This window comes from Camelina sativa, chromosome 11 (genome assembly GCF_000633955.1).
Source record: "Camelina sativa cultivar DH55 chromosome 11, Cs, whole genome shotgun sequence".
Taxonomy (NCBI): domain Eukaryota; kingdom Viridiplantae; phylum Streptophyta; class Magnoliopsida; order Brassicales; family Brassicaceae; genus Camelina; species Camelina sativa.
The window spans coordinates 39,468,978-39,480,610 of record NC_025695.1 but is presented as its reverse complement, the minus strand read 5'-3'; the positions used below and the strand labels follow the sequence as shown (position 1 = coordinate 39,480,610).

Here is an 11,633-nt window from a genome sequence, read left to right as displayed (position 1 = left end):
GTGCTCCTCCAATCTTTTCTTTTGGAATGCCTAGTGGACATAGGTATGAGATTGACTGTGGAGTCAGGATCAACCATCACTCTCTTCACAGCCACCCTATTCATCTCTGCTTCAACATACAACGAACGCCCCTTATCAGTGCAATGGGACGTGTCTATTTATCTATCTCTTGACTCGAAATGGGAGCAGGTTTGAAAAAGGATCTTAGAGTGTCTTTCTTCTATGTAGAAGGATATTCATGATATTAGGTTGGATTTGACTTAAAGGCTGTTCCTGAAGGCCGAAAAAAAAGAGAGACTTCTGGGCTCGCAATAAAGCTAAGGTCCTGATCGAGCAACTAGTCGTCCTATCTATCCACCTCTCCAAACACAATCATCGAGCGCCAATGATATTTTAGTATTCGCATATAGATTTTTGTATCCCATAATATTAATTGTCTCTATAATGCATCTGGTCATATAGATGTAGGAATGGAACGGATAAAAAAATCTATATAATAATAACAATCTGAATAAATGCGAACAATAGTTACGATTTTACGTCACACATTTTCGTATAATATATACATATATATATTTTTAATTTCAACGGTTGTGTCTCTCTAAAAAGTTGTGTCTGTTAAATATAGAGTTGTGTCTCTTACAAACAGTTGTGTCTATTCAAATTTATATATAAATGACTTCTCATCATTGTATTCAAATTATCTTTAGTTTATATTTTTGATAGAAAATATTAACGGTTGCCTCTCTCTAAACAGTAAAAAAAATTAATTGCATGTTTTACAAAAAGTTGTGATTGTTCATTGTAACGGTTTTTTGTAAAGTTGTAACTGTTCATTGTAGAGTTGTGTTTATTCGAATATTCGTATCTTTTAAAATATATATATATATATATTTGTTTGTTTAAACTGTTTTTATTTTTTTGCCATCACACAAATTAATTTAAAATTTTAATATCAACAGTTTTTATAGATTTCTAAATTATTCTCTAGCATTCATTTTTTTAAAAGTAAAGAAACTCTTCCAATTCTTGATTTAACTAAAGATTTTTTGGAATGATGAATCTAATTTACAACTTTTAGTTAATTTTAAATATAAAAATTTAATGTCTATATATAATAGCAATCTGAATAAATGCCATCAAAAGTTGTGTTTTTTCAACCGTACCTTTTTGATATTTTTAAAAAAAATTTGTGGAAAATTTAAATTGTGTGTTTTACAAAAAGTTGTGATTGTTCATTGTTGTAAAGTTGCAACTATTCATTGTAGAGTTGTGTTTATTTTTTTTAGTTTTTTTTTTGGCTCAACATCAACTTTCATTCACCTAAATCATGTGACAAATTGTTGTGTTTATTCGAATATTCGTATCTTTTGAAATCTAGATATATTTGTTTTTTTGAACTGTTTTCACTTTTTTGTCATGACACAAAATAATATAAAATTTCAATATCAAAGTTTTTACAGCTTTCTAAATTACAATCTAGCATGCATTCTTTTAAAAGTAAATAAATTCTTCCAATTCTTGATTTAACAAAAGATTTTTGGAATGATGAATCTAATTTACAACTTTTAATTAATTTTAAATATAAAAATTTCATGAAAATACCTAGATCTCTAGCATGCATTCTTTTAAAAGTAAATAAATTCTTCCAATTCTCGATTTAACAAAAGTTTTTTGGAATGATGAATCTAATTTACAACTTTTTAGTTAATTTTAAATATAAAAATTTCATGAAAATATCTAGAGTTTTTTTCAAGAGTTAGATGGATTATGTAGTGAGTTTTTGAATTTGACTTTTCAATATGGTAATAAAGATGTCTTCTATTTAAAAGCAGTTTATATGGGTTATAAGGTGAAATCAAATGCAAACACAAACGGTTGTATCTGTTCATTGTAAAGTTGTGTCTTTTCACTATATTTTATTTATATATTTTCATCACAACTTTTCGGTTTAATAGGTGTGTCTATTTAAATAGTAATGTCTTTTGAACTCTATTTATATTTGTCTCTTCATCAGTAATTAACAAGTTTGTTGAAACAAATTTTCCATTTTATGTAGAATTTAAATAATTAAATATTAATATCTAATATTCAACGTTATTCTATAATTTAACTAAAATTTAAGAAATGATTATAGCAATAGAGAAGTTTAATACAACTTAATATAGAATTTAAAGTTAGGAATATTTTTATTGTAACTTTTGTTAAAAAATAGTTTAATATTCAAAAATAATAATAACAGTCTAAATAAATACGAACAACAGTTGTGACTTTGTTTAGTATTATTTGTAAGAAAATTTTTTTTATTCGGTTTTTTAAACTCAAACAGTTGTATCTGTTTATTTTAGAGTTGTGTCTTTTCACTTTATTTTATTCATATTTTTTCATCACAACTTTTCGTTCTATAAGTGTGACTATTTAAATAGTCATGTCTTTTGAACTTTCTATATATTTGTCTTTTCATCAATAACAAACAAATCATTGTTCATTGAAACAAATTTTCCATTTTATGTTTAATCTAAATAATTTGAATATTAATATCAAATATTCAACGTTATTTTATAATCTAACTAAAATTTTAGAAATCACTATAGCAATATAGAAATTTAATAAAACTTAATATAGATTTTATAGTTGCGTCTATTTATCATAACTTTTCGTTAAAACTATTTTGATTTTTAAAATTTATATTATTTTGTTTTAATTATAATTATTTAAAAAAATATATATTTACTTATTACAACCATTAGTTCAGTATTCTCAATTAGGATCACTTTGACATATTGATTTTTTTAATTGTAGTTTTACAATAATTTTTCATAATATATCTTATATTTATAATACTTTAAACAATGTTTTTACATTTCAATGATTTTATGATGTATAAGTTTAAATTTTATTTACTTTTTTCTAAAATATTTCCCCCGCGACATCGCAGGGGTCTGAGTCCTAGTTACTAATAATAACAACAGATACATATGTATTGAAAATACAATATGATACTTTTTTTACACACGAAAATAAAGTTTGCAACACACTTTTTGTAAAAGAGAAAGAGTACATCACTTTGTAATTGTTGAAGCTTTTGGCTCCATTATGATTTTAATCAGATGGACCAATCATCTTCTCGGGAACAACAAGACTATCAAACTCTTCCGGAGTAAGAACACCCAAGTTCATAGCTGCAACCTGTATGATAAATTAAAGCTAGATTTAGGGATCTTATAGAGAGCGACAAATATGTTGCCAACAAACTGATATAAACAAAACTTCTTTTCTTTTGCTGCAAATATTTATTATTGTTTACCTTCAGTGTACATCCTTCTTTGTGAGCTTTCTTGGCAACTGATGCAGCATTGTCATAGCCGATTTTCTAGTAAAGGAGATAAGCATTGTATGTATATTAATTTATCTGTAATCCTAATGTAAAAGAAAATAAAAATATTTGGAGACTTACAAGATTCAGTGATGCTACAAGCATAAGAGACTACAAAAGAATATAAGGAATTAGTTAATATTAGTCATTTCCATACATGTATAATGTTAAGACGAATAAGAAGAAGCCTAGATACCTCGTGCAATAGCTTTGAGATCCTTTCTCTGTTGGCCTCAATGCCTCTCACACAGTTTTTTTCAAACGAAGCTGAAGCATCCGCTACCGATCTGATGGACTGTAAACGACGCAAGAGATCAAATAGTTAAGATTGACATATTTTATATTTAAAAAAATATGTTTATATAATGAAAGAGATTAATGTACATGTAAGAGAGCGCTTGCTATCACTGGCTTGAATACATTCAATTCAAAGTGGCCATTTGACCCACCAATCGTCACAGCAACATGGTTTCCCATAACCTACAATGATGCAACTCAAAGAGTCAGGACAAGACAAACTTAGCTGATTAAATTTCTATGTCAGTAAGAATGTTTTGATGAATGTAACTTACTTGAGCACAAACCATAGTCAATGCCTCACATTGTGTAGGATTTACTTTTCCCTGAGAGAAATAATCAAAATGAATGAAAAGGAAAAAAGTATTGGCAGAGCATAAAAGACTAAATGGACTCTGCATTAATTCATACAGGCATAATACTGCTCCCAGGCTCATTTTCAGGCAGAGAAAGTTCACCAAGACCACATCTTGGGCCACTATATGAAAACATGATAGAAACATAAGATAACATATTACGTCTTGAAGAACCAAAGAAAAAAGAAAAAAGAAATAGATACGTGCCTTCCAAGAAAACGTATATCATTAGCAATCTTCATCAAAGATGTGGCGATTGTATTAAGTGATCCACTGGTTTCAACACAAGCATCGTGTGCAGCCTGTAAAAAGCAGAATAACTTAGCAGCTGATTTCATGTATATCGACCGTTCAGAAACAAATTGTATCACTGTATGGTGGGAACCCAGAGCAAAAGCTGGGAATGAGTTAAGACATAAAAGATGAAGGCGATTTAGAGGCTAACCAAAGCTTCAAACTTGTTTTCAGCGGTGATGAATGGCAAGTTTGTTTCTTCAGCTACTGCAGCAGCTATCTTTAAATCAAACCTATATAAAGAGACTAGTGTTGCCAATAGTGGACTAAGAGGAGATGAACTTGGGATGCTATAAATAAGATCAGGAATGAGATATACCCTTTCTTAGTGTTTAATCCGGTCCCAACAGCAGTTCCACCTTGCGCAAGCTGGCCAAATATGTTTAACAAGTTAGAGCTCTGTAAACATTGGAGAAGAGTATCCTCTAGTCTCTAGAGATATCATTTCCAAACCTGATAGATGCGGGGTAGAGTACATGAGACTCTATGAAGTCCATACTTAACCTACAATCATCAGATCCAAAATTTAAAAATCATTTCTTGATGGCTTGTATGATTTTCACTTTTGTTAGGCAAGGTAACACAAAATGAGAAAACAGAACAATGTTTTTTACTTGAGTAGCAATACCGCCAAATTCTTGTCCAAGCGTCAACGGTGTAGCATCTTGAGTATGAGTTCTTCCAATTTTCACAATATCTCTGAATTCGAATGACTGCCAGAAACCGAGTAAGATGAGACAACTTGTAAAACAAAAGTCAGAATGCAGAGCAAATAGATCGATTATGAAGTTTTAGTGAATGCATATGCAACATAAAATGTGACGAGGACTATATAAGGCTAGAAACTTAAATAACATAAGTTTCAACTGTCAGAAGATGTTCCTAAATGTAAATTCGCAAAGTATACAAAGCAACTCTCAAATATTGATAGTACCAAATTGAACTGAGGATCACAAGTGTTTCTTGACACCACTCAATTCAGAGCAATGCAAAATCTTCATGTTAAAATAATAAGATGTTGCAATTTAGCAACTAGATCAATTGTGTCACTTGAGAAAGAGTGGGAATAGGTCTGACCTATTCAATTTGGCTGCACTTAAATCAACTAAAATAACTGTAGAGTAGAAAAACCAAAGTTTAATTAAATGTTACGTACTTGAGTAATTAAAAAGCCGGGAAATGTTTAACATATATATTTTCAAATAATATATGGTTATATAAATCTGTTTATTATTTGTTTTGTGACCAGAACATATTTCCCCCTCACGTAGCATTTGCATGAGATCAATCCAACAAAACATGTCACCAATATTACTGCATGAGATGTTACCTCATTAGCATTCATATTACTTTGAGTACCACTACCAGTTTGCCATACAACAAGTGGAAAATGATCATTGAGCTTTCCCTCTGCTACTTCTTGTGCAGCTTGCATTATAGCTTCCCCGATCGTTGGGTCAAGACCATACTCCATGTTAACCTAAAAAAATCATCGTCAACTCATGAGCCAAAAACGAGAAAGGAAATTTACACAGAGACTTTGGTGCATTAAAACCTTGGCAGCACATTTCTTCAAGACGCCAAACGCACGGATGATTGGTTCGGGCATTCTCGCGATTGCCGCCTATTTCGAAGTTCTGAAGCGATCTCTGCGTCTGTGCTCTCCATAATCTGACATACAGAACAACACAAATAATGTGAGAAAAATGTTTTACGTACGTCAGGGACCAGAATGTGTTCGTAAAGATCTTAAGGTTCCGAACCTATCGGAAGGAACTTGGATCGGCCCGAAGGTGTCTCTCCTCCCTGAACGACGTCGAATAAGATATCCCTTGTTGTTCATCTTTTTGCTTGATGGTTACGTCTGCGACTTCACATGCGTTTTTCTTCTCTCCTTCAAACTGCATTATCAAAGAGGCCATGGCTACAACCGCTAGCTAGCAACTTCGGGACTTTTTAACGTGTGTTATATTTTTCTCTTAATCATCATCATTCCTATTTATTGACATATTCTTGGTTCTACAATGTCTTTGTCTAATGGTGGAGCACTGGGCTAGTGATGAAAGACAAGTTATAACTATATATATTCTTCTTCGACATTTTGATATAAACCAACCATAATAGGCCACGTCAGCTTATGTTCAACAACTAATTTACACGTATGAATTAGTAGAGCCACCTGAGAGGAAGTGTGGGTCTGTAAAATCTATAAAAGCTTGTTTGCATATGATTCATTGTTAGCAAACTGATCGAATTCTCTTAGTATTTTTGCCCCCTGTGTCTTGCCATCAATAGCTGTATAAAGTACTATTATTTTTTCATTCAATTATTCTGGGTGAACTGATTGACATATCTGACTATTTTGTTCTAAAAAAAAGTTTGTATAATCTTTACAATTATGAACAGGAAAACAAGAAAAATAGCAAGAGACGGTCCGTAGTGATTTATCTATACTATTAAAGCAGAAGTACTTATTAGACTCAAATTGGACCATGACTTTGTTTTGGTACGTTTTTCATTACAAATGATTAGAGAATCACTTAATTTAATTAAAGTAACCTATAGTTACGATTTATCTAAATGACTATTATACCCCTTGCTCGACCACTTAATTACGACCGGGTCAGGACGCGGATCCTCTTTAACCCGGAAATAGAAGAAAAAAAACTCGCGGATCTGTTTGTACTCCAGGTTTATAATATTCGGATCATGTATGTTGTTTGGTTCAAGAGTAATTATTTTTGTCGCCAAACAGAGGTATAATCCCTATAAATAAGGAAATTGGTATCGAGTATTTAATGGCTTCAGTAATATCAAATATTAACTACTACCATACTTAATCTCTATAATTATCACGAATATTAATAATAACGAGAAATCTTTAATACTTATGGATTGTGACTTTGTTGCTTCCAAAATAATCAATAAATTAAATACGAAATTGTATATATACGTAAACTTATTTGATTTGCTTTTATATCGTGAGATATTTACGAAAACAACAAATCAACTTAATACAATTAAATAAAAACAAATCATCATTTAGTTTAGATTTTTCAATATTTCCTTAACGAAATTATAGTAATTAATTATGATTAGTATAGATGGAAAGAATAAAAAACGCAGAAATTATATATATGTAAAGTTGTAAACTAATTTATAGCAAATCTGTATTGTATATCCCACATCGACTAAATATTTCGGAATATGGTTCATAATCACTATAAATATATGACTAATATGTTTTGAGTAGAAATGAGCAAGAAGCTTGATTTATCAGGTATCCAAATTTAACAGTTTAATTTAGTTCTATATTTGAGCATATTTAAACTTTTAAAAAGTAAACATATTATAGTATATTTACGTTTTTTAAAAAAGTTTAAGAGATTATAAATATTTAAATTTTTATAGAATGTTTAAATTATTATAAATATTTGAACTCCATTGAAATTTTAAAATATTATAATATATTTAAGTCTATAAAATATTTAAGTAATATTAATATTTTTAAACTTAAAATTTTTAAAATATAAAAAAAGTTTGAGTTAAACCCGTTAAAACATGTATTTTTATCAAACTATAAATTAAATTGGTTTTTTTCAATTTTGCTGAGATTTGATATATCAAATATTAACTTTTAAATGATAACCTAAATATATTTAATCTCACTATAAATACAATGGTTTCCTAACCATTGAAATATCTCACACTAAAATTAAACATGCAACTTCTCCTCTTTCGACGACAAACCAAAATAAAGAAAAACTCATCCTCTTACAAACTATCCGATATTGCGGTGTGTCTATCCTCTTACAAAACTACTATCCGATATTGCGGAGTGTCTATTCTCTTACAAAACGACTATCCAATATTGCAGTATGCCTGTTTCCGTGAAAAGCTACATTTTACAAACTAATTACTCTATTAGGATTTCTAATGTACTGTATAACCCCAAATATACAAATAAACAATATATAAACAAAGAAAATAAGTCAAAATAAAAAAACTACATTACAAAAATACAAATTACAAGAAAAAGTAACTAACAAAATATATAATTTCGTGCTGTAGCACGGGGTATCACCTAGTTTTAGTATTATATATATATGTGTATATATATATTTTTTTTTTGTTCGACAATAGTATCAGCATTTACATTTCCATGGTTCCTTTCCTATATCAAAGGTTAACCGATAATTATTAGAACGATAATATCATGGTTTGAGAGCACATAGAATATGATGTTTTAACACAGTAACGCCTAATTATTTCAAACATATATAGTTACATTTACGGATTTACCGTCGACACCGACAAATACTAGACAAAGATTACCGACATCGACCTATTTATTAGCTTGCAATAATGGCAGTTCTAAAAAAACGAATAATGCAATTCTATANAAAAAAAAAAAAAAAAAAAAAAAAAAACAGAGATCACACCTTCAAATATAACATTATTTATAACACTCCACTCAAGTTTTAACTAAAAAAGATTTAAGCAATCTTTACAACGTACGTGTAACTTAACACGCTGGTCTACACAAACCCAAAACACATATGTTTTTGTTCGTTGGGATTAATTTCTTGTGACAAATACAGTTCTTAAGATCTACCCAATCTCTCATCTGAACCTCACGAGCCATCACTAGAAAAATGTTCTGTATAGTTACAATTTAATTTGTAAGTATTGCATATTATTCGTAGCAAAAAAATATTTGTTACTATTTTACTACAAATTTAATTAGTAATTATTTGGTCATAGCAAATTTCATCTCCATCACTAATTGTGGTAATTTGCTACCAATTAGATACTAGTTAATTAGTAGCAAATAGCTACTATTTGTGACTTATGTCTTTGCAATTTGCCACAAAAAGTAATGAACAAAAATGTAGCAAATAGATACAACTGCTACTAGCTCTCTATATAACAAATTTACGATTATGGTTAAATTGTATTTATACAAATTATTAATATTTTTAGTAATTATTTTTAAATTATGAATAGTATTTTACTTTTGGAATGAAATAATATTAAAATAAAAATACTATATTTATTATTATGAAACCATCATTTAAAAAAAAACTGTATTACAAAATAAAATTAAAAACATAATTAAAAATAAGTAGATGAATACACTATCCTTCCTCTTTGATAACTGATACTCACTATCACTCCCACCCCCAAAGAAAATTGCAAGCGTGAGTTTAATAAACTAAGTCCAGTTGCATCCACTATAGGAAACTGTAATCTCTTTAGAATACTCAAACCAATTTTCATACATCTAATCCTCGCCAATAGAGAAGCTCAACCAATTATCCACCTTGAAGCAAGATTTGAATCATCCTCGTGAGTTCCCTCTTAGAACCATCAAGGTCTTAGAGAATATGTTAGCCAAGCTCAATTTATGTGTGGCCAAACATAATTCCTGAGCTACCAACAAATCTACTGTCCATACCTGAGTTGTAAACTAGCAGCAACACAATCTTGTGATATTTTTTCAAACCACGGATATAAGCTCAAATCTCAAAGCAGAAGATCGTGTGGAGATGAATGTCCAATATCATCATCATCGTAGGAAGCTGTTGGGTGGGAAATGTCTTAAAGGGTTCTGTCGAAGCAGCTCTGTTTCTCTGCAGTTTTTTGAAGGAAACGTTGTCAGATACTATAAGTCATGAAATAATAATATATGTTTGATGATACTAGAGAAGCTTTTTTTTGCTTACTTTTTTATCTCACGGCCATCATTAAGGGGCAGAGCGTTTGATGATGATGAGATAGTTTCATCACTCTTCTTCTTATCTCCGCCCTCTCTGCATTTCATAATCAAGTTAATGATGGAAACATGTCTTGTTCCAAAGAAACATTCAAAAATTGTCAAACTTACTTTGTGCATTCTTCTTCACCGACAAAAACCTCAAAGGTTGAAGCAGAGGCTGCTGCAGTTCTCACTATGGGTTTCTGAGGTACCTGTGAGGTTATAAACGCAGTAAGCTATCCATTTAAAGAGATAGAAAGTTTTGTTTAGGATGGTAGAGGTCAAAACCTTGAATGATGCCCATTTTCTAGGTAAAGAATTTTTTTCTTTGTTCCTCCAAGCATGAGCCAACTACCAAACTCTGGCTTTGACTTGTCTGATTCTGGTTGACTCCCTGATGTAGTGTCTGAAACTGCATCTATGTAGATAGGAAAAGGTGACTTGGATGATCTGCAAAAGACAAAGGGTTTACCATAGTGGGTTGAGTAGAACAAATGCGGATAATGAAGAACAACGCAAAGATACACAAAATCAATCAAATTGCTTACTGATTCGGTTTTAGTTTTTTGGCTTGTGTGTTAGAACTTCCTAACGCCTGCCTTCCTGCATCTGCAGAAACATTCTCATGTATGTAAGAGAGCTTATCCAAAATCAAAACATTACAGTGATTAACAAAGTCAAGTTAATGTGACTCACTATTATCTCCCCTGGACAATAGAGTGCCAAAGCTTCTTGACGGTAAGTCATTATTATTCTCCTTTGGTTCCTGCTTGTAATTTCATATCCAGAATGAAAAAAAAAAAAACTGATTTCCTCTACAATCGTAAACACAAACATATATATGATTACTCAATCAACATAAGAAAATCATATAGAACTATAATCTGATTATACCCACTTTGGCCTCGTTTTTCACTTTCTTCTTTGTCATGTGAGTGGCCTTCCATATAAAGTAAGCGGATTGACTTAGTGAGGGTACGAAAAAATCAAAGAAGGAAAAACAAAAGTGAGTGGTTAACCAGAGAAACAAACCTCTGCCATTTGCCTCTGTACTTCTTCATCCTCTGTAAATCAACATAACCCTAGATAGAGAGGGAGATCAATTATGAGAGCCCAGAAAGAACTTATTTGACACTTTCTGATCCCTAGAACAGGGTAACGAAGCCAAAAGTGAAAGGAGTGAGGAACAAGAGGCGAGACTTACCTTTACCGATGTTTGCGGCGGCGACATGACGTGATGGACGGCGACATGATACCACAATCCTCTGTTTGCTTCCGATTCCATGAATTCTCGTCGGACAGAGGGATCGCCGTGATGCGAGAAAGAGAGAGAGATACACGGGCTCGCTCTCCGTTTAGATAATTAGGTCAATGAGTTTTTTTTATTTTTTCTTAGTGTTGAGGTGAAACGAGTAATATTTAACAAATTTTATATTTAACTTTTAAACTCAATATTTAACATCGTTTCTATTTTGTGATACTAACAAAATATTTCATATCATTTATTAAGTGATGCTAAAATTAACGACACATAGTAACGACGTCTGTTGTG

General features: G+C 30.9%; 1 long non-coding RNA gene and 1 pseudogene across 5 annotated transcripts; both read right to left on the bottom strand.

Annotated features, from left to right (window-relative positions):
- Positions 3,022-6,245, bottom strand: LOC104728780 (annotated as a pseudogene).
- Positions 9,422-11,483, bottom strand: LOC104725599. Of its 5 annotated transcripts, none has more exons than XR_757940.2 (9): positions 11,286-11,483; positions 11,114-11,163; positions 10,778-11,021; positions 10,630-10,690; positions 10,370-10,531; positions 10,211-10,293; positions 10,050-10,136; positions 9,782-9,956; positions 9,422-9,700 (listed from the first exon to the last, which is right to left on the bottom strand). It is a non-coding gene; the product is annotated as an uncharacterized LOC104725599 (long non-coding RNA). The 5 variants fall into 5 exon arrangements; XR_757938.2 differs by having other exon boundaries at positions 9,422-9,956; positions 10,778-10,847; positions 10,976-11,021; XR_757937.2 differs by having other exon boundaries at positions 9,422-9,956; positions 10,778-10,847; positions 10,980-11,021.